The sequence below is a fragment of the Anolis carolinensis genome, chromosome 3 (assembly GCF_035594765.1).
Source record: "Anolis carolinensis isolate JA03-04 chromosome 3, rAnoCar3.1.pri, whole genome shotgun sequence".
In the NCBI taxonomy this organism is placed as follows: Eukaryota; Metazoa; Chordata; class Lepidosauria; order Squamata; family Dactyloidae; genus Anolis; species Anolis carolinensis.
Genome location: NC_085843.1, coordinates 176835481 through 176859401, shown reverse-complemented (window position 1 = coordinate 176859401; position 23921 = coordinate 176835481). Strand labels below are relative to the sequence as shown.

Below are 23921 nucleotides of genomic sequence, written 5' to 3'. Positions count from 1 at the left end.
ATCGCCCTCCATCCACGATGCTCTAGGCGATTTACAAGATAAAATTATAAAGGATAAAAATACATACATACAAATATTGATAAAATTAACATAGATTAAAAGCTCTAGTAAAGAGCCAGGTCTTGAGTGCTAGGGTAAAAGGCCCTAACTCACGCATGGCTCTCATGTAGGGTGGCAAGGCATTCCATAAGGCAGGGGCAGAAATAGAAAAAGCTCTGCGTTTGGTCCTTTCCAAGTGCACTTCTCTAGGACCCGGTACATAAAGTAAGTCTCGTTGGGATGGTCGTTGCAACCTCTGATGATGGGAGAAGGAGAGACGGTCCCTAAGGTACGATGGGCCCTGGCCGTAAAGAGTTTTAAAGGTCAGAACTAGCATCTTATATAGACCACGGTAATCAGTTGGAAGCCAATGCAGATGCTGCAGCACTGGTGTTATGTGGCATTTCATGGGTGTTCTTGTGAGTAGCCTGGCTGCCGCATTCTGAATGATACGGAGCTTTCGGGTCGTGGACATCGGAAGGCCAACATACAGAGCATTGCAATAGTCCAGCCTAGACGTGACCGTGGCATGGATGACTGTTGCCAGAGCCTCATCAGATAGATAGGGTGCCAGTTGCCTCACTTGTCGTAGGTGGAAAAAGGCCTGTTTGCTGGCAGCAGCGACTTGAGCTTCCATTGTCAGCTGCGAATCTAAAATGACACCCAGGCTCTTAACGGTAGGCGAAGAAGATAGGGCAGCACCATCGAAGGTGGGTAGCAAGTGGGTCAGACCAGTCTAGTGGCCATGCCAGAGAATCTCAGTCTTCACCGAGTTCACCTTCGGTCTACTAGCACGTAGCCAGCTAGACAGAGCCTCCAGACATAAGGTGAAATTGTCTGGTATTGACGTTGCTCCAGGCTCCAAGCGCAGAAGGAGTTGGGTGTCGTCCGCATATTGATAGTAGTCTAGGCCAAAACTCCGAGCCAAACTAGCAAGGGGTCTAACATAGATGTTGAAGAGGGGAGAGAATTGCACCTTGGGGTACCCCACATAGGAGGGGAGATCTATCAGAGACTTGATCCATATACACGCATTGGCTCCGGTTTCGCAGAAATGAGTTGAACCAATTGAGGGCCTGACCGCAAACTCCGGACATGGCGAGACGGTGAATCATTAGTTCGTAGTCAACGGTGTCAAACGCTGCGGTAAGGTCAAGAAGTACCAGTAGCGCTGATCAGACTGGCGACAAAGTTTATTTATTTATTTATTTACAGCATTTATATTCCGCCCTTCTCACCCCGAAGGGGACTCAAGGTTCATCTGTAATGGCAACCAGGACTGCCTCCATTCCAGGGCCAGGGCGAAAGCATGACTGGAAAGGGTCCAGGCCGGCTGTATCATCCAGAAATTGTTGCAATTGTCCCAGTACAGCCCGCTCTATCATCTTACCCAAGAATGGGAGGTTGGAGACAGGACGATAGTTGGCAAGGGTCATGGGATCCAAGCTAGGCTTCTTTAGCAGGGGACGAACCCTTGCCTCCTTTAGGTTGTCCGGGAAGACCCCCTGTTCAAGAGAGCAATTGATTATATTACTCAACGGATCGAGTAGACCTTCCAGGCAGCTCTTCACCAGCCAGGAGGGACACGGATCAAGGGAACAGGTGGTTGGTTTTGCAACAGCTAGGATTCTAGCGACATCTTCCTTGTCAAGCGGAGTAAATCGGTCAAAGATAGGCCCACTAAGCGGCCACAACGTCTCAAGCTCACTTAAGGTATCAACTGTAGGGGGCAGTTCCTGCCGAAGCACGGTGATTTTAGAGAAGTCTATACCACTGACCTTCACAAATGCTGTTCTTCCAACATATAAAATAGCATGGAAACTCCAGTTTTCTTTGTATTGTGATTAGTCTGCTCGTTTTCGGTGATCTGCTGATCATATTAATAGTTGTTGTTTTAAATTCATTGTTATTTATATCCACACTACATTTGTGATATTTTTGCAGTAATGGAATTACTTTCATGAGCCAATCCAGATATCTCTCTTAGTGTGATTTCCCATTCTCCTTAATAGCTACCTTCAAAGAATGGTGGAAATCCAAGAGTGAATGAGGAGGAGTAAAGGAGAGATTACTGTTGTCCCTCCCTCCCTCTTTCTCTCTTTTGTATGGCCCCTTCTACACAGCTGTATACTCGATTACATGGCAAATCTGGATTTTATGTAGCTGAGTAGAAGGGACCTTTGCCCCCGTTCCTCTCTAGATTTCTCCCTGGATTGGTCTTTTTGTCCTCAAGGTGATCGCTATGTGGATCAGTGGATGTTTTGCTCTGTAGGCTTGCTGTGGTAAGCATGACCAGACTTTCCATCAAGCTTAATAGGAACAGACAAAAACAGCTGTAAAAAATTAACAAGAGGTTTATTAAGACACATTTAGATAACGCATCAACCCTTGAATTATTTACTCTCTTCCCACAATGCTGTTCACGTCTTCACTCTGGCTGTCTTATCTTTATTACAGTTTTTCCTCTATCTCTATGTCATAATTCCCCTATTTGCCAGGAATCCTTTCTGTGTCATCTTTCCCCTATCTGCCTTTTGTTAGAAGCCTCGGTTTTGCACCAGGCTTCTAACAAAAGCCTGCCCACCCCCTTCTCATCACTCCTTGAACTGTGATTGACTGGCACTAACCAGGCTTGCCCAGAAACTCCCTTTGCTGGGGGACATACATACCTACCAGTATATTTTGATTCAGACTTAGTCATGCTTAATCTGTAATCAATGTTAAATTAGTCATGATCAGTGATTTCAGCAGTTTGTCTTTAAGTATGACTAAGTTCTGGTTCACCCCATTGTCTTTCCCTGCAACATTTCATATACATGTCAGAAAGAAAGGAAAAGCCTTTTCTCCAGCAAGAAACATATCCTCAATATCTCTCACCTTTCAAAGACCTGAGATTATTTCTCAAGTATGTGAGAAAACAGATTTCAAGGAAACAATGCATTAGATAGCTGTTCCTGATATTACATAACTGACAGGCAATTAACTTTTTCTTGAAACGTCTTATTTTAAGAGTGTATCTCAGTGAGGAGCTCTGTTCATCAAAAAAAAGAAGCAGTATGTTAACACACTTAAAGTTTTAAAATACTCAGTTTAATAAAAATAGTTCATGACAGCAGAAGTTAAACATGAATTATCTATCATCTAAAATTTCTACACTATATTTATGAAAAAATGGGTCTACACCCGGTCTGATGTGAATTTTGTACTTGCAATTTCAGTGTATTCAAATTAGCTGTACTGTATATACTTCCACTTTTTTTTCGTGTCAGGAGCAACCGGAGTTGTTTCTGGAGCGAGAGAATTTGCCGTCTGCAAGGACGTTGCCCAGGGGACGCCCTGATGTTTTGATGTTTTTACCATCCTTGTGGGAGGCTTCTCTCATGTCCCCGCATGGAGCTGGAGCTGATAGAGGGAGCTCATCCACAGTCTCCCCAGGTGGGATTCGAACCTGGCAGCTTTCAGGTCAGCAACCCAACCTTCAAGTCACTTAGTCCACTACGCCATCTGGGGGCTCCTATATACTTCCCTATATACTTCCAAAATAGATATATGGAGAAAATCATACTAGCTTGTAGTGGATATACTTCCACTACAAGCTAGTATGATTTTCTCCATATATCTATTTTATCTTTAAAACAATATTGTTTTTTCTTTGATATTTAGAGGAAATTGAGGCTGTTGTCAACTCACATAGCTGAGAGCAAGTCCCATTGACTAACCCATTTCCCAGTTAGTCGCTACCTCTGCATCTCACGTCTGCTGTTCCTTATTGCTAACAAAAGGGGAACTTCCAAAAATTTAGTGTTAGGGAGTGAACACTGCTGTATAGTAGTTGCAGTAATAGTTGTATCTGCTAAAAAACAGCATTTTCTTATCTGCATAACAGAATGGGCTTCCTCATTACAGTAATCTAGAATTGCAGCATACTGGTGAATGATACCTAACCAACCACATTGCTGACTGAAAAAACTAAACATAGATCATTGATCTTTTGTCCTTTCCCTAACTGTAAATCCAGATTTGGTGATCTGTCTTGCTCTTTGCCAACAATCCAGAGAAGCCACAGTTCTTGGGTTACTTCTTTGACTTGTTAACTTGCTCCATAGTCTGTGTTTGATGAACCAGCCAATTTCAAACACTTTTGTGGAGGAAGGTCCTTCCAATAATTGTAGTGATACAACTGCGAATACGAATAACACTAATTAGACCTATCTCAATCTGGTTTCAGGCCTGCTTTTGGGAGTAAATCATAATTGTTTGCCTTGTGTGGCCTTTATCTAGGGGATGTCCAACTTGTTTCTCTTACAGATCTTTTAGCAACTTTTGATACAGTTGACCATGATAATTCATTTAACTAGCTCTGTGGGATGAGAGCTGGAGGCACTGTACTTCAGTGCTGAGGCATTACCTGCATAACAGATTTCAGACAAATAGCATTAGAGAATTGCTGCAGATTTGTCAATCTGCAAAATGCCATCTTAATTTTCTATGTTGTTTAATGTCTACATGAAGCTGTTAAGAGCAGTCATCAGAAGATTTGAAACAAAGCATAACACTATGTAACACGTTTTTGTTCCTAGGTTATAAATGTCATTCCCTGATTATTTCTATCATAAAAACAGAAAAAGTTTATTAAACTGCAAAAACTTTGGTTTTGCGGGACATCCTACAGCACATTTTGGTATAGTTGCTTAATGAAGATCTCGAGTCTCAACCAATTCAACCTAGCTTGTGGAAGCCACAAAAACAAAGTTCATGAAGGATAACAACTTATTTCAAAGTAAGTATGCGACGTCGTGACCACCAAGGATGCAGGGAGATGTTTTTCCCTTTTTAAAGTGTAGCGTAGCTTGACTTAAAATGTACGTACTAGAGGCTTGAATGTTAGAAAACGGTAACAAGTTCGTTGATGTACATATGCTTAACGGTTTCAATGTTGCTTCTCACTTAGAGGTACACTTCTTTAACGGTTACAATGATAACATTCGATGAAACAACTCTCAGGAGTTTCTTTAAGCAGTTTAAACTTTTTTCCTTCCAAGTGATGTTTCTTATTTTAACTGATCACTACAGACTTCTACTGGGATTCCCTTCCCTTTGTTACTCAAACTCTACTACTAACTTAAATAAGTCACTTGACCTATTTAAAACGACACAGGCTAGAACCTGAACTTTCCTGATTCTTAATACCTTTGAACCAGCCTTCCCTGTGGTTCCCTGACCACAGACTGACTCTTTTTTTCAAAATCTTCCCTCTCCGCCCTCGTTTCTATGGCAACCCGCCTCAGGGTGTTGAACTGGCTACCAATCCTCCAAGCAATGCTAACTCAAATACTTACCTTTTTAAAACCTCTACCTACAATTAAATATAACTGTAAACCAAAATCCACACTTCACCACAAAGTACCACACAATTAAATGGGAATAATACTTTCACACCAGGAACAGATTTTTTCCTCAAATTTTGTTACATAGTGTAATTAATACCATGATGTCATCCAGCTCTGCTCTATACCATTTGAATAAGTGCAGATTTTTAGATTATCAGGAAACACCACAAACGGCTACGTTTGTTTAATAGTCATTTAGAAGAGAGTGTTCATTGTATTGGAACCTACTATATGGAATGCTCTTCCATCAGAACAGCAAGTTTCTGTTTTTCTGTAGTTTTCAACATATTAAAAACATATATTCGAGCAAGCCACCCTCATTTGGTCCACCCTTTTGATTCTTGGGCTTCAAAAGGAATTTGTGTCTTGTGTTCTGTGTTACCTTGATGCCGTTGATGAATAATGATTCGCAGACCAAAGGTCTGTGGGTTTTCCAACTGCTACTGCTACAATAATACGAAGCATCAGCTATCTCCTTCATGGTAAGTTAGAATCCTGTTATTGTGATGTCTGAATGTTCTTGGAATGTGAGTGGCTGTTGTAGTCCCTGTATTAACATTCCAGTGACACGGTTCAGTTAGTCCCTCAATGCTAATTCATTTGGCTCTTCATATACTGAGAGGTGGAAAGCTGCTGCTGTTTCCTCTGGTAAGAGAAAGGGGAATTCACCGTTACTTTCTTCTAACTCCCGATTGATTTTGTCTAAAATGCCTTTTTGGGTTTTGGTACGCATCTGCTTAGCACTATTGGGTTATTAACAGATTATATGTGGAGATGAGCCAATATTTCCTGCTGTGAAAGAACCTTGATAATTTAGGCAGTAATTTTCTGTTGCTGTCTTCAATTTAATAGACAAGTCCTTGGTAGCAGACTGTTGAGCCATTGGAAATCTTAGTTCAGTATTACTGCTATACTCAAACATTCAGGTTGTTTGTGGATTACTTTGTGAACTGCAACAATGTCAGACGATGGTTAGAGAAATAGCAGGCACAGAGAATGTCTGATAGGATAAGACTTGGGAGAAAAGTTTAATCTCTTCCAGAAGTCCCCCCCCCCCCCCCCCGGTTTCCTTTCAGAAAATGTCAACATCATTTTCCCCAGCATTTCTGAAGAATATAATCCACTAATGAGTAAAGGTCACCCAAAACCCATTGCCACCTTATTCAGAGTTGTCTGTGGGCGGTTCCACACAGCCCTTTAATCCAGGAGCAATCGCTTTTTTAAAATGCAATTCCTCCCAGGTTCTAGTCCACCCCCACCCCCCAGAACGTGTGCTCCTTTGGTGTCCAGATGCCCTGCTTTTTAAAAAGGAAAATAACTCACCTAGCCACTATTTCCCCTTCTCCGAAGGTCTCCTGGCATGTACCAATGATGTACCAAGAAGGGGGGGGGGGCAGGAGCAATTTTCCTCCTCCCCCTTCTCTTGGTGCATCATTGGCATGAGCCAGGAGAGCTTCAGAGAAGGGGAAATGGTGGCCGGGTGAGGGGGTTTTGGGAAGGGGTGGGGGCTGTCTTGGGTTTCTTGGGCACCTGAAGTTGTGCAGCGTGATCTCCGGGCCCTGTCCACACAGCGCCTGCACCTGGAAAGATACGGGTCTTCTGAAAGACCTGGGTCTTTCCAGCAGACAAATTACCTCAACACAAAGCAGGGTTGACCTGCTTTGTGCCAAAAGCATTTGTTTTCCCCTGAACCATCATCTGGACACCCCAGGGGAATACATGGGAGGGTGCACACTATAGGTGCTGTCTGGGCGTACCCTGAGTGTGTCTAAGTAATATCTTCCCATCAATTGATAAAAACATAGAGGTTTCCTTTCCAGATCCATGCAAAAGTCCATCAAATGTGTCTGTCAAAGCCAGCCAGAACTCTCTGGAGAGCTTTCATGAAGAAATTGCCCTCCCTTGTTGATACAAGTAGCTTTGGATATCATTTTTTCACAACTCCCAGTATTCCCTATCCATTATGGCCAGGAGCTCTGAATGATAAGGTCTGGTAGTAATCCAAGCTAAGCTAAGAACCTCCAAATGGAACCCAAGGAACTTCCTGTGTACCATCCTCTTGCTTCAGTTTTTCAACTAAATAAAGTGTGTGTTACCAGTTGTTTAATTCTTGAAATTTGCTTCTGTGTAATTCAGGAATAATGCAGTGAATTGCCTATAGACTGATGAACTTTATCACTTGTTGTTGAATAATATCATCCACATTTTCCTTAGAAAGCGAGTCTGCTTGTATATCTTATCTGCTATCATTCCTGAAATTTAAGATTAAAGACAGTCCTGCGTAGCTACGACTGCTTGGAATGTTGTGCAAATCTGAAAAACTGGCTTGGCCAGCAATTCAATGCAGTATGTCCTAAAGTAAATCTATATATATAAATGAGTGATGGCATCACGGCAACCCACAAAACAACAAAACTACAGGCCGCCCAACCTCGAAATTTGACAACACAACCCATCATCCACGCCTCTAGGTTGATACAACAAAAAGAAAGGAAAAATGAAGTCCTAATTAGAGGGAGAGCAATAATTGTTTTTATCCAATTGCTGCCAGTTTAGAGGGCTAATCTCTGCGCACTTGGTCTCCTAGCAACCGACTCAGCCAAAGGACAGTCAGGGTTCAGTTAGGGGACAGGCAGACTTAGGCCTCACTTAGGCTTCTTCCACAGATTATCTAATTTGCACTGGATTATATGGCAGTGTAGACTCAAGGCCCTTCCACACAGCTATATAACCCATTTATAATTTTATATTATCTGCTTTGCACTGGATTATCTTGACTTCACACTACCATATACTTCAGTGTGCATTTTATACAGCTGTGAAGAAGGGGCCTCATATAATCCAGTTCTAAGCAGATAATGTAAGATTATCAGTATACAGTAGAGTCTCACTTATCCAACATAAACAGGCCGGCAGGATAAGTGAATATGTTGGATAATAAGAAGGGATTCAGGAAAAACCAATTAAACATCAAATTTCGTAATCGTTATACAAATTAAGCACCAAAACATCATGTTAGACAACAAATTTGGCAGAAAAAGTAGTTCCATGCGCAGTAATGCTATGTAGTAATTACAGTAGAGTCTCACTTATCCAACACACGCTTATCCAATGTTCTGGATTATCCAATGCATTTTTGTAGTCAATGTTTTCAATATATCGTGATATTTTGGTGCTAAATTCATAAATACAGTAATTAATACATAGCATTACTGCGTATTGAACTACTTTTTCTGCCAAATTTGTTGTCTAACATGATATTTTGGTGCATCATTTGTAGAATCATAACTTAATTTGATGTTTAATAGGCTTTTCCTTAATGCCTCCTTATTATCCAACATATTTGCTTATCCAACATTCTGCCGGCCCGTTTATGTTGGACAAGTGAGACTCTACTGTACTGTCTTTATAAATTTACCACTAAAATATCACAATGAATTTAAAACACTGACTACAAAAACATTGCTTATGAAAAGGCAGACTGCGTTGGATAATCCAGAACATTGTATAAGTGAATGTTGGATAAGTGAGATTCTACTTTAATATGAAATAATTACTGGGATAGAATAATGCAGAACAATATAATCTCTAAAACCAGGACAGTAAATAAAGACCAACAGTCTGAAAGCAGTGAAATTGGAAATTCCACAAAGGAAACAATCAGGGCCAGCTAACACCTCCCAAGAAAGGATTCTCCCAGAAAAGAAGCTGAGAAGGGAGTGAAGCACTGTGTATTACCAAAGTCATTATTTTTACTATCATTACTATTATTATTATTATTATTATTATTATTATTATTATTATTATTGTGTTGCAGTCAGCCGTGAAAATGAATACAATCTGGCTGCAAGTATTCAAAAACACTAAAATCAGAATATATAAAAATTAATGTGGTATAATAAAACAGAATAATACAATCTCTAAAATCAGAACACTAAATAAAGAATAACACTCTGAAAACTGGGGAATTCCGCACAGGAAACAATCAGGGCCAGCTAACTCCTCCCAACAAAGTATTCCCATCATCAAAGTCTGGCAAATCCTCTGTTTTCTCAGGGCCACAGACAGTAGAAGCACATAAAATATCACAAACAACACCACTCTGAAAACAAGGGAATTCCAGACAGGAAATAATCAGGGCCAGCTAACACCTCCCAACAAAAAATTCACTCAGGGAGGAAACAGCCAGGCTTTAAAGCTGCAAGGCCATTACATCCTAATCATTCTTCCTAATTGCAGAATTCATACTTGCCTCCAACAGACAAAAAAAAACCCAATCAGAAATATTGTATATTCACCTTTAGGAAATAATATCCCCTGATGGTGCAGTGTGTTAAAGCGCTGAGCTGCTGAACTTCTGGACCGAAAGGCCGCAGGTTTGAATTGGGGGAGCGGAGAGAGCCCCCACTGTTAGCCCCAGCTTCTGCCAACCCAGAAGTTCAAAAACATGCAAATGTGAGTGCATCAATAGGTACTGCTCCAGTGGGAAGGTAACGCTGCTCCATGCAGTCATCCCACATGACCTTGGAGGAGTCTACGGACAACGCTGGCTCTTTGGCTTAGAAATGGAGATGAGCACCAACCCCCCCGAGTCAGACATGACTGGACTTAATGTCAGGGGAAAACGTTTACCCTTTACCTTAACTACCACCAATTCCTCAATACTTTATTTCCCATACCACCATACTTCGCCACAGCAACGCGTGGCCGGGCACAGCTAGTATTGTATATTCACAACCTTTAGGAAATAATATCCCCTGATGGCGCAGCGTGTTAAAGCGCTGAGCTGCTGAACTTCTGGACCGAAAGGCCGCAAGGTTGAATTGGGGGAGCGGAGAGAGCCCCCACTGTTAGCCCCAGCTTCTGCCAACCCAGAAGTTCAAAAACATGCAAATGTGAGTGCATCAATAGGTACTGCTCTGGCGGGAAGGTAACGCCGCTCCATGCAGTCATCCCACATGACCTTGGAGGAGTCTACCGACAACGGCTTAGAAATGGAGACGAACACCAACCCCAGAGTCGGACACGACTGGACTTAACGTCAGGGGAAAACCTTTACCCTTTACCTTAACTACCACCAATTCCTCAATACTTTATTTCCCATACCACCAGACTTCGCCACAGCAATGCGTGGCCAGGCACAGTTAGTATATTACAAAGTAAATGTATAGAGTACATGTGGAAAGAAATACATTCATAAGATCTCTAAAAAATAGCTCTTCTATTCATTTTCTTTGAGAATATAGACACTGCTTTAGATACTGAAACTATCATGCTATGTCTTGACCTTTGCCACATCTGGCTCATAAATTTCAGTCAGAGGAGGTAAACGTGAGTGGTAGTGACAGGTATGAATGCCTCCTTTGAGTAATATCAGTGTGCATGTTTGTATATGTCTCTTCAAGTTGCACATCCACTTACGACAACCTCATAAATTTTATAGGGTTTTCTTATGTGAAAAATATCTAGGGGTGATTTAACCTGGAAAGGGGGTAGGAGGTGCCATTAGATTGTGATATATTATTGTAGATTGTAGTATTGTGATATATTATTGTTACTGTGTCTGTGTATTTGTGTATGTATGTTTTTGGAAATTTGTGGTAACTCAACTCCAGACCTTCTTGGATGATTTTAATTATTTGGATTCCATACAATATGGGGTTAGGTTTTGTTTGGAAAGAGAAATAGCTTTTGCTCACCTTGATGAATGATCTTTGTTTGGAACTAGCTGGGGAAGTAATAATAAGAATAAACATAATAATAAACTTTTATTTATACCCATAGGGACTCGGCTTACAATAGCACACATGGTGCCACATATAAAATACACAGTGCCACCAACATTAAAAATACAGTAACATATATAAAACCAGACATACAAAATTGAGAAGAATAAAATATAGCAATAGTCACTGATTAAAAATCCTTGCAATCTGTTTGGCCTTCCCTGGCTAAAGAATGGTCTGACTTCTATCTTAGGCATTATCAAAGGCCTGTTGAAAGGACCAAGTTTTTATTAGTTCTTTCCTAAAGTGCTGTAATGTGGGGGTTTCATTGGGGAGGGTATTCTAGAGCCAGGGGGCCACCACTGAAGGCGGGGACCAAGAGGAGAGCCCCTCCGGCAAGTGTATTGTGTTTGTTTGGTTTTGATGGACACCACTATAACCATCTTTGATGTAATCAGTGATAGTACAGTGGAACCTCTACTTAAGTATGCCAAGTTAAGAGTGTTTTGAGTTAAGAGCTGTTGCTTGGCCCAGGTTTCACTTCGACATAGCAGAATTTTCGGTTAAGAGCTAATGCGAGGGAGCTCTAGCACTACAGAACAGGACTTTAGGGCTTCAGGGGAGCAGTCTCTGTGCCTCATGCTCTTATCTGCTTTACTGTTGTCCACTTTGAGGAACTTTGGGTTGGTTGATTTTCTGTGGTTTTTATTCCTGGTATGTTTGGCTTCATGAAGATTGAGAGGGAGAGGGAGCAAGAGAGGGAGGGCGGCTGGAATGAGAACAATATGAAGAAAACAATTCTTCTGCCTCTTCACTTTGTGCTTCGTTGCCACAACTTTTTACTGCTACGATTTTAAAGTTGATCTTTCTTTTTTATTGTTCCATATGAATGTCCATTTCTACATTATTTATTATTTAAAAATATTTATTTATTTCCCACAATTGTACCCCTCACCCCGAAGGGGACTCAGGGCAGCCTTACAACAGGCAACAGGCAACAAATTGATGCCAACAACATATAAGCCCAAAAATAAACAAATACAATTTAAATCCAAACAATTAAAAACATCAATTATTAAAATATCAATTAAAATCATGCAAATTCAAATCATAATCCCATCAAATCATAATCATAATCCAAAGCCTGCCCGTTTGTAAATCACATTAATTCATTATCATTATTGCACTGCTCAATTACTGGTCAAATGTTTATGTAACAAAAAATGGGGGGGGGGGGGGGTATCATGGGGCCAGAACGGATTAATAGGATTTCAATGGGAAAATTCACTTTGAGATAAGAGCATTTAAGTTAAGATCTTGGTCACAGAACAAATTAAACTCTTAAGTTAAGGTATCACTGCATCCTCTGATGAAATGAGTGGCATTTACATTAGGGTTGCTGCTTTATATTGATTTCCATCTTACCTGGTAATGGTTCCAGAAAACGGGTCTGGGAACTCCTACTCAAGGCCACAACCTTTGTCTGTGAAGTTCTATCTTACTTCTCCCCCCTGCTGCTTAACAAATATATGAAACTGTTTGTGGGAATTACCTGTACAGTGGAGTCTCACTTATCCAAGCTAAATGGGCCAGCAGAACCTTAGATAAGCGAATGAATATCTTGGATAATAAGGAGGGATTAAGGAAAAGCCTATTAAACATCAAATTAGGTTATGATTTTACGAATTTAGCACCAAAATATCATGATATATTGAAAACACTGACTACAAAAATGCCTTGGATAATCCAGAACCTTGGATAAGCGAGTCTTGGATAAGCCTTTGGAGGCTTTTAAGCAGAGGCTGGATGGCCATCTGTCGGGGGTGCTTTGAATGCGATTTCCTGCTTCTTGGCAGGGGGTTGGACTGGATGGCCCATGTGGTCTCTTCCAACTCTACTATTCTATGATTCTATGATTCTATGATTCTAAGTGAGACTCTACTGTGTTTACTCGTGTCTAATGTACTATCGAATCTAATGCACACCTCAATTTTCAATACCCTGAAACCAAAAGACTATTTTTTGCCGAATATAACTTACTTCTGAGGGCAAGAGAACAACTCACCCAAGGTTACCCAGTGGTTTTGTGGCTGTATGAGGATTTAAACCCTGGTCTTCAGTGTCTAAAGGTGCATCTACACTACAGAATTAATGCAGTTTGACACTACTTGAACTGCCATGGCTCAATAGTATGGAAAGAAGATATTTAGCTGTCTATGCCAGAGTGCTGGTGTGTCATGAAACTACAATAATAAGCAACTTGGTCATTTAAATCGGTCCAGCCTGGTATGTAGCCGGGGGGGGGGGGGGGGGGCTTGAAGGGCTTCAGCCCCCCCTCCCCCGGAAATTCAGAGTGGTCCGCGAGAAGGCCTTACAGGAATTATTTAAACTGTTATGTTTATCATCATTATGATCTGATCACCGTGCTCAATATATCCCTTATGAATGGGGGTATTGGGGTAATGATACAAAAGGTTTGCTAGGGGTGATCCTCTCTCACTCAGACTCAGCGCCCCCCCCCCCCCCCCCCCACACACACACAAAATGAAAATCCTGACTATGGGCCTGGGTCCAGGTATACGCTCGCTCTCTGCAATAATTTTTTTACTGTTATGTTTAAATTTATTGTTTTCTCTAATGTGGAATTTTTATTATAATGTTATTGTCATTTTATACTTTTGAAACTAGTGATGAAATTGCGGCATTGAATGTTTGCCTTTTATATGTATGTTAATCTCCCTGAGGCCCTCTGGGGAGAGAGGGTGGTCTAGAAATAAAGTTTTATTATATAATATTATTACTAGCTGTGCCCGGCCACGCGTTGCTGTGGCGAATTATGGTGGTATGGGAAATAAAGTATTGAGGAATTGGTGGTAGTTAAGGTAAAGGGTAAAGGTTTCCCCTGACATTAAGTCCAGTTGTGTCTGACTTTGGGGGTTGGTGCTCATCTCCATTTCTAAGCCAAAGAGCCGGCGTTATCGGTAGACTCCTCCAAGGTCATGTGGGATGACTGCATGGAGTGGCGTTACGTTCCCGCTGGAGCAGTACCTATTGATGCACTCACATTTGCATGTTTTTGAACTTCTAGGTTGGCAGAAGCTGGGGCTAACAGTGGGGGCTCTCTCCGCTCCCCCAATTCAAACCTGCGGGCTTTCGGTTCAGAAGTTCAGCAGCTCAGCGCTTTAACATGCTGCGCCATCAGGAGATATTATTTCCTAAAGGTTGTGAATATACAATATTTCTGATGGGTTTTTTTGTGTCTGTTGGAGGCAAGTATGAATGCTGCAATTAGGGAAAATGATTAGGATGTAATGGTCTTACAGCTTTAAAGCCTGGCTGTTTCCTCCCTGAGTGAATTTTTTGTTGGGAGGTGTTAGCTGGCCCTGATTGTTTCCTGTCTGGTATTCCCTTGTTTTCAGAGTGGTGTTGTTTGTGATATTTTATGTGCTTCTACTGTCTGTGGCCCTGAGAAAACAGAGGATTTGCCAGACTTTGATGATGGGAATCAATGTTTTTGTAGTCAGTGTTTTAAATTCATTGTGATATTTTAGTGGTAAATTTGTAAATACAGTACAGTAGAGTCTCACTTATCCAACATAAATGGGCCAACAGAATGTTGGATAAGCGAATATGTTGGATAATAAGGAGGTATTAAGGAAAAGCCTATTAAACATCAAATTAGGTTATGATTTTACAAATGAAGCACCAAAACAGCATGTTAGAAAACAAATTTGGCAGAAAAAGTAGTTCAATACGCAGTAATGCCAAGTAGTAATTACTGTATTTATGAATTTAGCACCAAAATATCACGATATATTGAAAACATTGACTACAAAAATGTGTTGGATAATCCAGAACGTTGGATAAGTGAGACCCTACTGTAATTACTACATAGCATTACTGCGCATGGAACTACTTTTTCTGCCAAATTTGTTGTCTAACATGATGTTTTGGTGCTTAATTTGTATAACGATTACGAAATTTGATGTTTAATTGGTTTTTCCTGAATCCCTTCTTATTATCCAACATATTCACTTATCCTGCCGGCCTGTTTACGTTGGATAAGTGAGACTCTACTGTATATTGATAATCTTAAATTATCTGCTTAGAACTCGGAGGGATAGCTAACACTCCAGAAGACAGGAGCAGAATTCAAAACGATCTTGACAGACTAGAGAGATGGGCCGAAACTAACAAAATGAAGTTCAACAGGGACAAATGCAAGATACTTCACTTCGGCAGAAAAAATGGAAATCAAAGATACAGAATGGGGGACGCCTGGCTTGACAGCAGTGTGTGCGAAAAAGATCTTGGAGTCCTCGTGGACAACAAGTTAAACATGAGCCTACAATGTGATGCGGCAGCTAAAAAAGCCAATGGGATTTTGGCCTGCATCAATAGGGGAATAACGTCTAGATCCAGGGAAGTCATGCTCCCCCTCTATTCTGCCTTGGTCAGACCACACCTGGAATACTGTGTCCAGTTTTGGGCACCGCAGATGAAGGGAGATGCTGACAAGCTGGAAAGCGTCCAGAGGAGGGCAACTAAAATGATTAAGGGTCTGGAGAACAAGCCCTATGAGGAGAGGCTTAAAGAGCTGGGCATGTTTAGCCTGCAGAAGAGAAGGCTGAGAGGAGACATGATAGCCATGTACAAATATGTGAGGGGAAGTCATAGGGAGGAGGGAGCAAGCTTATTTTCTGCTGCCCTGCAGACTAGGACACGGAACAATGGCTTCAAACTACAGGAAAGGAGATTCCACCTGAACATCAGGAAGAACTTCCTCACTGTGAGGGCTGTTCGGCAGTGGAACTCTCTCCCCCGGGCCGTGGTGGAGGCTCCTTCTTTGGAGGCTTTTAAGCAGAGGCTGGATGGCCATCTGTCGGGGGTGCTTTGAATGCGATTTCCTGCTTCTTAGCGGGGGGTTGGACTAGATGGCCCTTGAGGTCTCTTCCAACTCTACTATTCTATGATTCTATGATTCTAACTGGATTATCCGAGGCCCCTTCTTCACAGCTGTATAAAATGCACACTGAAGTGGATTATATGGCAGTGTGGAGTCAAGATAATCCAGTGCAAAGCAGATAATATAAGATTATTTAGCTGTGTGGAAGGGCCTTGAGTCTACACTGCTATATAATCCAGTGCAGATTAGATAATCTGTGGAAGAGGCCTAAGTGAGGCCTAAGTCTGCCTGTCCCCTGGGCTGAGTTGGTTGCTAGGAGACCAAGTGGGCAGAGATTAGCCCTCTAACTGGCAGCAATTGGATAAAAACAATTATTCCTTTCCCTCTAATTAGGACTTTATTTTTCTTGGTTTTTTTGTTGTATCAACCTAGAGGCATGGATGATGGGTTGTGTTGTCAAATTTCGAGGTTGGGCGGCCTGTAGTTTTGTTGTTTTGTTGGTCGTCGTGATGCCATCACTCATTTTTATATATATAGATTTTAAGTTGAGGCCTACACACCAAAAACACAAAGAAAATGATACTAAGGGTGGGTGTGTTATGATTTCTCAAGTACCAAAAGAAGAAATGTTGATACCTGCAGGACTAAGATATATGATAATAGTCTTACTTATTCCAAGACGAGTTATTGCATAGCACGCCATGGCTCAGGCTGCATGGAAAAGCAAATAATGCTGCCCTTTCCCTCTGTTTCTAATTGGCACCGCAGGAAGGTAAGAGGAGTCACTACAACACAATATTCACGTTGCAGAAACATTCCTACTGTGGGTGGAGAAGTAATTAGAGAAATGTTACCCTCTTCGAAATTCAAGCCACAGATGTTTAATCCTGTATCTGAAGTCTTGTATTTCAGTGGATTATCTTCCTGGCCAATTGCCAGAATTGGAAATGAGGGAGGAACATGAAAGGTGGGGAAAGACATTTGAGTTATTCTGATTTTTTTTACATTCTGTGTCTCTAAATATATTTGTGGGGATAGGCAGGATAATTTATTTAATTATTTATTTATTTACGGCATTTCTACCCCGCTTTTCTCAACCCCGGAGGGGACTCAAGGCGGCTTTACACATAGACAACTATTCAATGCCTTAAAACACTATACAGTTAAACACTTTAAAATAGAATTGTAAAATACATTAAAACATGTAAAAGCATTTAAACAATATCATCACTATTAACCATGCTGTTAAATTAGAGGAAAGACTGAAGCCTTCTGAATTTGCTTGTGGACTTCTAGTAAACATTTGGCTGGATGCTTTTGGGGCTGCAAGACATTCTGCCACCCCCAAGTGACTCTTTGTGATGTTTTGAAATTATTAAAATGTTGTTGTGGTTCTGCTGTAGAAATGTATCACCATATCTCAGATAACATTGCTGCAGTTCTTCTCATTCCCCCCCCCCCCCCCCAAATTCTTCTTCGTATTCAACTTCCTTGACTGCTATCTTAGCTGGTAGTTTTTTTATTACTGCATAAAAGATGGCTAGAACCAGGATTCAAAAAGATGTCTTCAGCAAAACTGCAATAAGTTTGAGCTAAGAAAGGACAGGATTCTGATATAATAATAATAATAATAATAATAATAATAATAATAATAATAATACTCTGGGACTTCTGAATTCAGACTGATAAAAGTTTTGGAGTACAATACTCCTGACCTCATGATCGTGGAAAAAAGTATGGATGATTGATATTGCAATCCCAGGCGACAGCAGGATCAACGAAAAGCAACTGGAAAAGTTTACACGATATGAGGATTTAAAGATGAGGATTTAAAGTCTCTGGCACAAGCCAGTAAAGGTGGTCCCAGTGGTGATCGGCACACAGGGTGCAATGCCTAAAGATCTTGGCCAGCACTTGAAAACCATTGGTGCTGACAAAATTACCATCTGTTAGCTGCAAAAGGCCACCCTACTTTGATCTGCACACAACATTCGCCAATACATCACATAGTCCTAGCCACTTGGGAAGTTCGACGTGTGATCCAATACAAAAGCCAGCATAGTGATCTTGTTTGCTGTGTACTAATCTTGTTGAGCATCAAATAATAATAATAATAACAATCATCATCATCATAGTCCTAGACACTTGGGAAGTGTCCGACGTGTGATCTAATTACAACAGCCAGCATAGTGATCTTGTGTGCTGTGTTCTAATCTTGTTGTGTATCAAATAACAACAACAACAACAACAACACTTTTTGTTTCTTAACTCACCCCAAAGCTTAAGGTGAAATCTTTTGCTAGAAAATTTCAGGTATTCTCTAAAACAGTGATGAGTCGCAATCCAAATGGAGTGTGAAGGATTTTCTGTGGGCTTGCCAGGCAGTGATGAGCTATGAAATTTTTAAAAAGGAAAACAAAAAAACACACCACCAAAATGTGTTTCAAATTTTACTCCCATTTGTTCCTGCATATCTCTGTGAAAGAAGATTTTCAATGCTTCTTCAATTGAAAACCAAAACAAGAAACAGATTAAATGTTGAGAATGACATGAGGTTGGCATGAGCAAAAACTCAACTGCAAATTTTAAAGTTTGTTAATGAGTTACAATTTTAATCATCGTATTAAATATGCTGGAAGTTAGCATTACTTTGAACTATATTATACTGAAAAATCTATTTTATGTGTTTTCATTTACCCTATTTACAATTCCCTCCCCAAAGAGTTCATCAATTTTCAGTTGTTTAGATGCCTTATGGTGTGTTGTTGACTCGGGGCTAGTCCTATTGCGTTTTCTACTCCCCATTTCAAGGAGAGGGAGTAAGAAAAGCAAAAATACTGGAGCCTATTAAATCATGTCCTATTGCTCCGACACCATCTTATTAAAAAGTCTATTTTTTAATATATTGGGATTGCTGGTCACTTTCTTTGCCTCTAAAAAATGGGATTGGGACTCAAATACATTTGGAAAACTGCTGCTCTAGAACGTTCGGAACGTTTTTGTTTGCCCATATAGATTTAACTGAGTTAGTTATTTCATTTCAGAAATGTATATCATTTTGGATAAAAGGTTTACTTTCTGTGTGTGGTATAAGAACACTATTCTTTCTATGTTGTTTCTGCTACTGATACCAGCTTTTCTGCGATATAATGTCCACATCATTTTGTTAACTGAGTTATACCTATAATGTATCAACATGCATTACAGATGTGTTAAGGTAAGAGGTTTGTTGGAAGGGGAAAGAGAACATGGAGTATTGGCAGTGACTGTTGACTTGTGAGTCCTGGGCCCGGTTCTGTTCAACATCTTTATTAACGACTTGGACGAAGGGTTAGAAGGCATGATCATCAAGTTTGCAGATGACACCAAACTGGGAGGGATAGCTAACACTCCAGAAGACAGGAGCAGAATCCAAAACAATCTTAGAGAGATGGGCCAAAACCAACAAAATGAAGTTCAAAAAGGGACAAATGCAAGATACTTCACTTAGGCAGAAAAAATGGAATGCAAAGATACAGAATGGGGGACACTTGGCTTGACAGCAGTACGTGTGATAAAGACCTTGGAGTCCTTGTGGACAATAAGTTAAACATGAGCCAACAATGTGATGCAGCAGCTAAAAAAGCCAATGGGATTTTGGCCTGCATCAATAGTAGTATAGTGTCTAGATCCAGGGAAGTCATGCTCCCCCTCTATTCTGCCTTGGTCAGACCACACCTGGAATCACACTGTGTCCAATTCTGGGCACCACAATTGAAGGGAGATGTTGACAAGCTGGAATATGTCCAGAGGGCAACTAAAATGATCAAAGGTCTGGAGAACAAGCCCTATGAGGAGCGGCTGAAAGAGCTGGGCATGTTTAGCCTGCAGAAGAGAAGGCTGAGACATGATAGCCATGTATAAATATGTGAGGGGAAGTCCTAAGGAGAAGGGAGCAAGCTTGTTTTCTGCTTCCCTGGAGACTAGGATGCGGAACAATGGCTTCAAACTACAGGAAAGGAGATTCCACCTGAACATCAGGAAGAATTTCCTCACTGTGAGAGCTGTTCGGCGCTGGAACTCTCTGCCCCGGGGTGTGATGGAGGCTCCTTCTTTGGAGGCTTTTAAGCAGAGGCTGGATAGCCATCTGTGCTTTGAATGCGATTTCCAGCTTCTTGGCAGCGGGTTGGACTGGGTGGCCCATGAGGTCTCTTCCAACTCTATGATTCTATGAGTTTGAATCATGAGCAGTTACGATTGGCTATGGTTATATGAGGAGAAAGAGAATGAGGAGTCATTTGGGCACCTTTTACATTGTCCTTATATCCCAGGATCGGATCCCAGATTATCTATTTATCCCAGATTATATGACAGTAGAGACTCATATAATCCAGTTCAAAGCAGATCTGTTTTTAACTGGATTATATGAGTCTCTACTGCCATATAATCTGGGATCAGATCCTGGGATATAAGAACAGTGTAGAAGAGGCCTTGGCACCGTTTAATTAGCAAATGGAAGAAAGTTTTTTAGTCTAAGAGTCTTAGGACAGAGGGTAAATCTATACTGGAGAATTAATGCAGTTTCACACCACTTTAACTGCCGTGGGCCAATGCTTTGGAATACTGGTAGTTATAGTTTGTTGAGACACCAGCATTCTTTGGCAGAGAAGGCAAATGTGTCTTTCTTTAAAAAATATTAATTACAAGATTTTACAAAATATTGTCTACACATAAAATATATAAAATATTAATATTAAAATAAATATATATAATCTGTGTGTGTGTGTGTGTGTGTGTGTGTGAACGTATGTATGTATGTGACAGTGTATATTTATGGCTGCCTTCGTATTGGCTCCCACTTCCACAGACCACTGTGACCCCCCAACATATGGCAAATGTGGACCAAACTTGGCGCACTTTTTTTTTTGTGTCAGGAGCAACCGGAGTTGTTCCTGGAGTGAGAGAATTGGCCGTCTGCAAGGACGTTGCCCAGGGGATGCCCGGATGTTTTGCCATCCTTGTGGGAGGCTTCTCTCATGTCCCCCCATGGAGCTGATAGAGGGAGCTCATCCACGCTCTCAGGTCAGCAACCCAACCTTCAAGTCACGAGGCTTTTATCCCCTAGGCCACCAGAGGCTCACTGAACCCCCTTGACTAACAGAATTATGCCGTCACACCCAGGCACCTTTTAAAGCTTTAGGATGTGCTTCTTCCTTTGCCCAGGTGAACTGCACGGGCCTTACTTAGAAGCTCTGGAAATCCCAGTAACCAAAGGCACTTCAAGTAGAACAATCAAACAAAATTTTATTTTCACAAAGTCCTTGGCAGACTTGGCACACATAGTTAAGGTTGCAAATAAAAACAGTCAACTTATAAAACCTTGCAGATGTTCCTTTCTTGCTTTCCCCCTTTAGTTGCTGGGTTAACTTCCACCAAAGGCAAAGAGATCCTGAGATCCTCTTTACCCTAGCCCTGAGCTGCTATCAAAAAGGTCTATAACTATCTAAGCTCAAAGCTAGTTTTTGAGGCCAAGTTGGTAGGGCTTCTTCCAGTGGCAAAGAAATCCGGAGATGTTCTCTGCCCCAGTGCCAAAGCTACTAGAAAAAACAGGTCTTTCCCCTATCTATGCTTGACACTGGTTTTAAAGGCAGGTCAGTACTTACGATGGCTTTGTCAGAGATGGCCTGGCTTGGCCACACAAGCACATCTGAGTTCTTTTTCTTTCTGTCTAGAAGGCAGAAGAGGCTTCTCAAAATGGAGCCTTCTTTCCCCAGGAAAGGGGGCGATCTCCAGAACAAAAAGATACATTTACAGGCTACAAGCAGCAAAGCTTTGCAAACTGGAAGCAGCAAAGGCCTGCATGCTGGTTGCAAACCTCTGTTAATAACTAGCCATCAGGGTGCTGCAGAATCTGCAACAGCCCTGGAAGAAATGCAAACAGATGCTATTCCTATAACTATGAAAAAATGCAAACCAAACCTCTGGGGGACGGAACAAGAATATACTGGAGTGGTTGGGGGGTGGGGGGGGGGGGGAGAAGACTGATCCACCCAGTTGGGAGTTGTTGTTCACTGTGCATCCAAAGACCCCTGAATCCCACTAATGACGGATCTGAACCAAACATGGCTAACAGAACCCCCAGGACCTACAGAACACACTGGAGGAGTTTAGAGAGACTGACCCACTCTGCATGTTATAGTTCACTCTGCATCCAGAGAGCCCCCTGAATCCCACTAATGACGGATCCGGACCAAACTTGGCACACAGAACCCTGATGCCCAACTGAACATAATAGAGTTTGGGGGAGGGGGGGGACTGATCCAGCTGGGTGGGAGTTGAAGTTCACCCTGCATCCAGAACCGGTTACAGTTTTTCAAATAACCCAGGCATCGCCGGATACCCAAACTAGTATCATATAAAATATGGGTTTGTTAATACACACACACACACACACACATCTCTATCTATACACATAAAAAGGGAAAAATGTATGTATGTGTGTGGTTGGGGTGTCCACTTACACAGACAAGTTCTCACTTCCACAAATAGCTATAGCTCCTACTACTCAGAAGACACCAATGGCCCTCCCTCCAATGACATTGCAGACTATAGTGAGCGCCATGAACATGTCCAAGAGCCTTGCCAGTGCCCTCCAGAAACACCATACTGCCCACCATCCACCGGAAGGCTTTCATACAGGGACAATTTCATCTTAGATTTTCGGTTTTTACTCCACCACAGACATCCTAGTGTTTCTTACTATCTCCATTAGTGTGGAATTCACACAACCCCGTCCACTGCCTCTCCCTTAATCCTTTCCTATTATTTTCTATGGCACACAGCAAACAGAGGACTTGATCAGCAAAGGGACATATTAGAGAGATTTGGGGAGAATTCACTATGCTTGATAGGAGTTGTAGGTCCTGGGATATATAGTTCACCTGCAATCAAGAGCACTCTGAACTCCACCAAGGATGGACTTGGAACTAACTTGGCACATAGAACCCCCATGACCAAAAAAAATAAAAATAAAAATACTGCAGGACTTTAGAAGGATTTAGAGGAGTTGTAGTTCACTTACATCCAGAGTGCACTATGAAACCCAAACACCGATGGATCTGGACCAAGCTTGGCACACAGACCTGATATGCTGAAATTTGATGACTGTAGGGCAGGCATGGACAAACTTTTTGCCTTGGGGCCACATTGTGCCCCCAACTGAGAGGGCTGGGCTGGGAGAGAGCGTGGCCAGGTATGCACTGGGTGGGGTGGGCCAGGGAGGGAGAGGGCCTGTGAGAGGGTGAGGTGGGAGGGGCAGGCAGGGCTTGGATCAGGCTCCTGCTCTCCCCATCCTTATGGAGGGAGGAAAAGGAGACATGAGGCGGCTGCCCAGATCCTTCTCCCCAATTCTCTTCCCCCCAATCTTCAGGCTGGCCTCTTGGTATTATGCCAGGAGGAGGATGAGACAGGTGATGGCCGAGTGCACTTCAGAGGGCTCTCAGCCACTGCGTGCCTTTCTTGGGCCGTCATCTTCCTTATGCCAGGAAGGCAAATCATGTGGAGGCTGAGAGCTCTCAGCAACTATGTGCCTTCCTCCCGTTCTTTCTGCACAAAGATGCGATGGCCACCGTGTCCTTAGGCTGAGAGGACAGGGAAAATGGAGGGCCTGAGGTAAGCGCCCAGAGGCCACATCCAGCCCCCGGGCTTCAGTTTGCCCATGCCTGCTGCAGAGGTTTGTGGGGAACTGACCTTCCTTTCTGGGAGTTGTAGTTCACCCAGGCCCGACCCAACACGGCACGCTGACCACGCCCCCGCGTTGGGCACCACCTTCCCAGGGGTGCTATTGAGCCCCTGGGAGGCGGGGCCACACCTGGCGGAGGC

General features: G+C 42.0%; 2 protein-coding genes across 2 annotated transcripts in view; both read left to right on the top strand.

The window, feature by feature from the left end:
• Positions 1 to 23921, top strand: part of LOC134297668 (uncharacterized) — a 345438-nt gene that overhangs the window by 177573 nt on the left and 143944 nt on the right. The gene's annotated exons all lie outside the window — the stretch shown is intronic.
• prxl2a (peroxiredoxin like 2A) overlaps positions 6002 to 23921 on the top strand; it is a 68441-nt gene continuing 50521 nt past the window's right edge. Inside the window, exon 1 of the mRNA XM_016995535.2 lies at positions 6002 to 6077. The gene's annotated coding sequence lies outside the window, so the exon portion shown is untranslated. The remainder of the gene's footprint in view (positions 6078 to 23921) is intronic.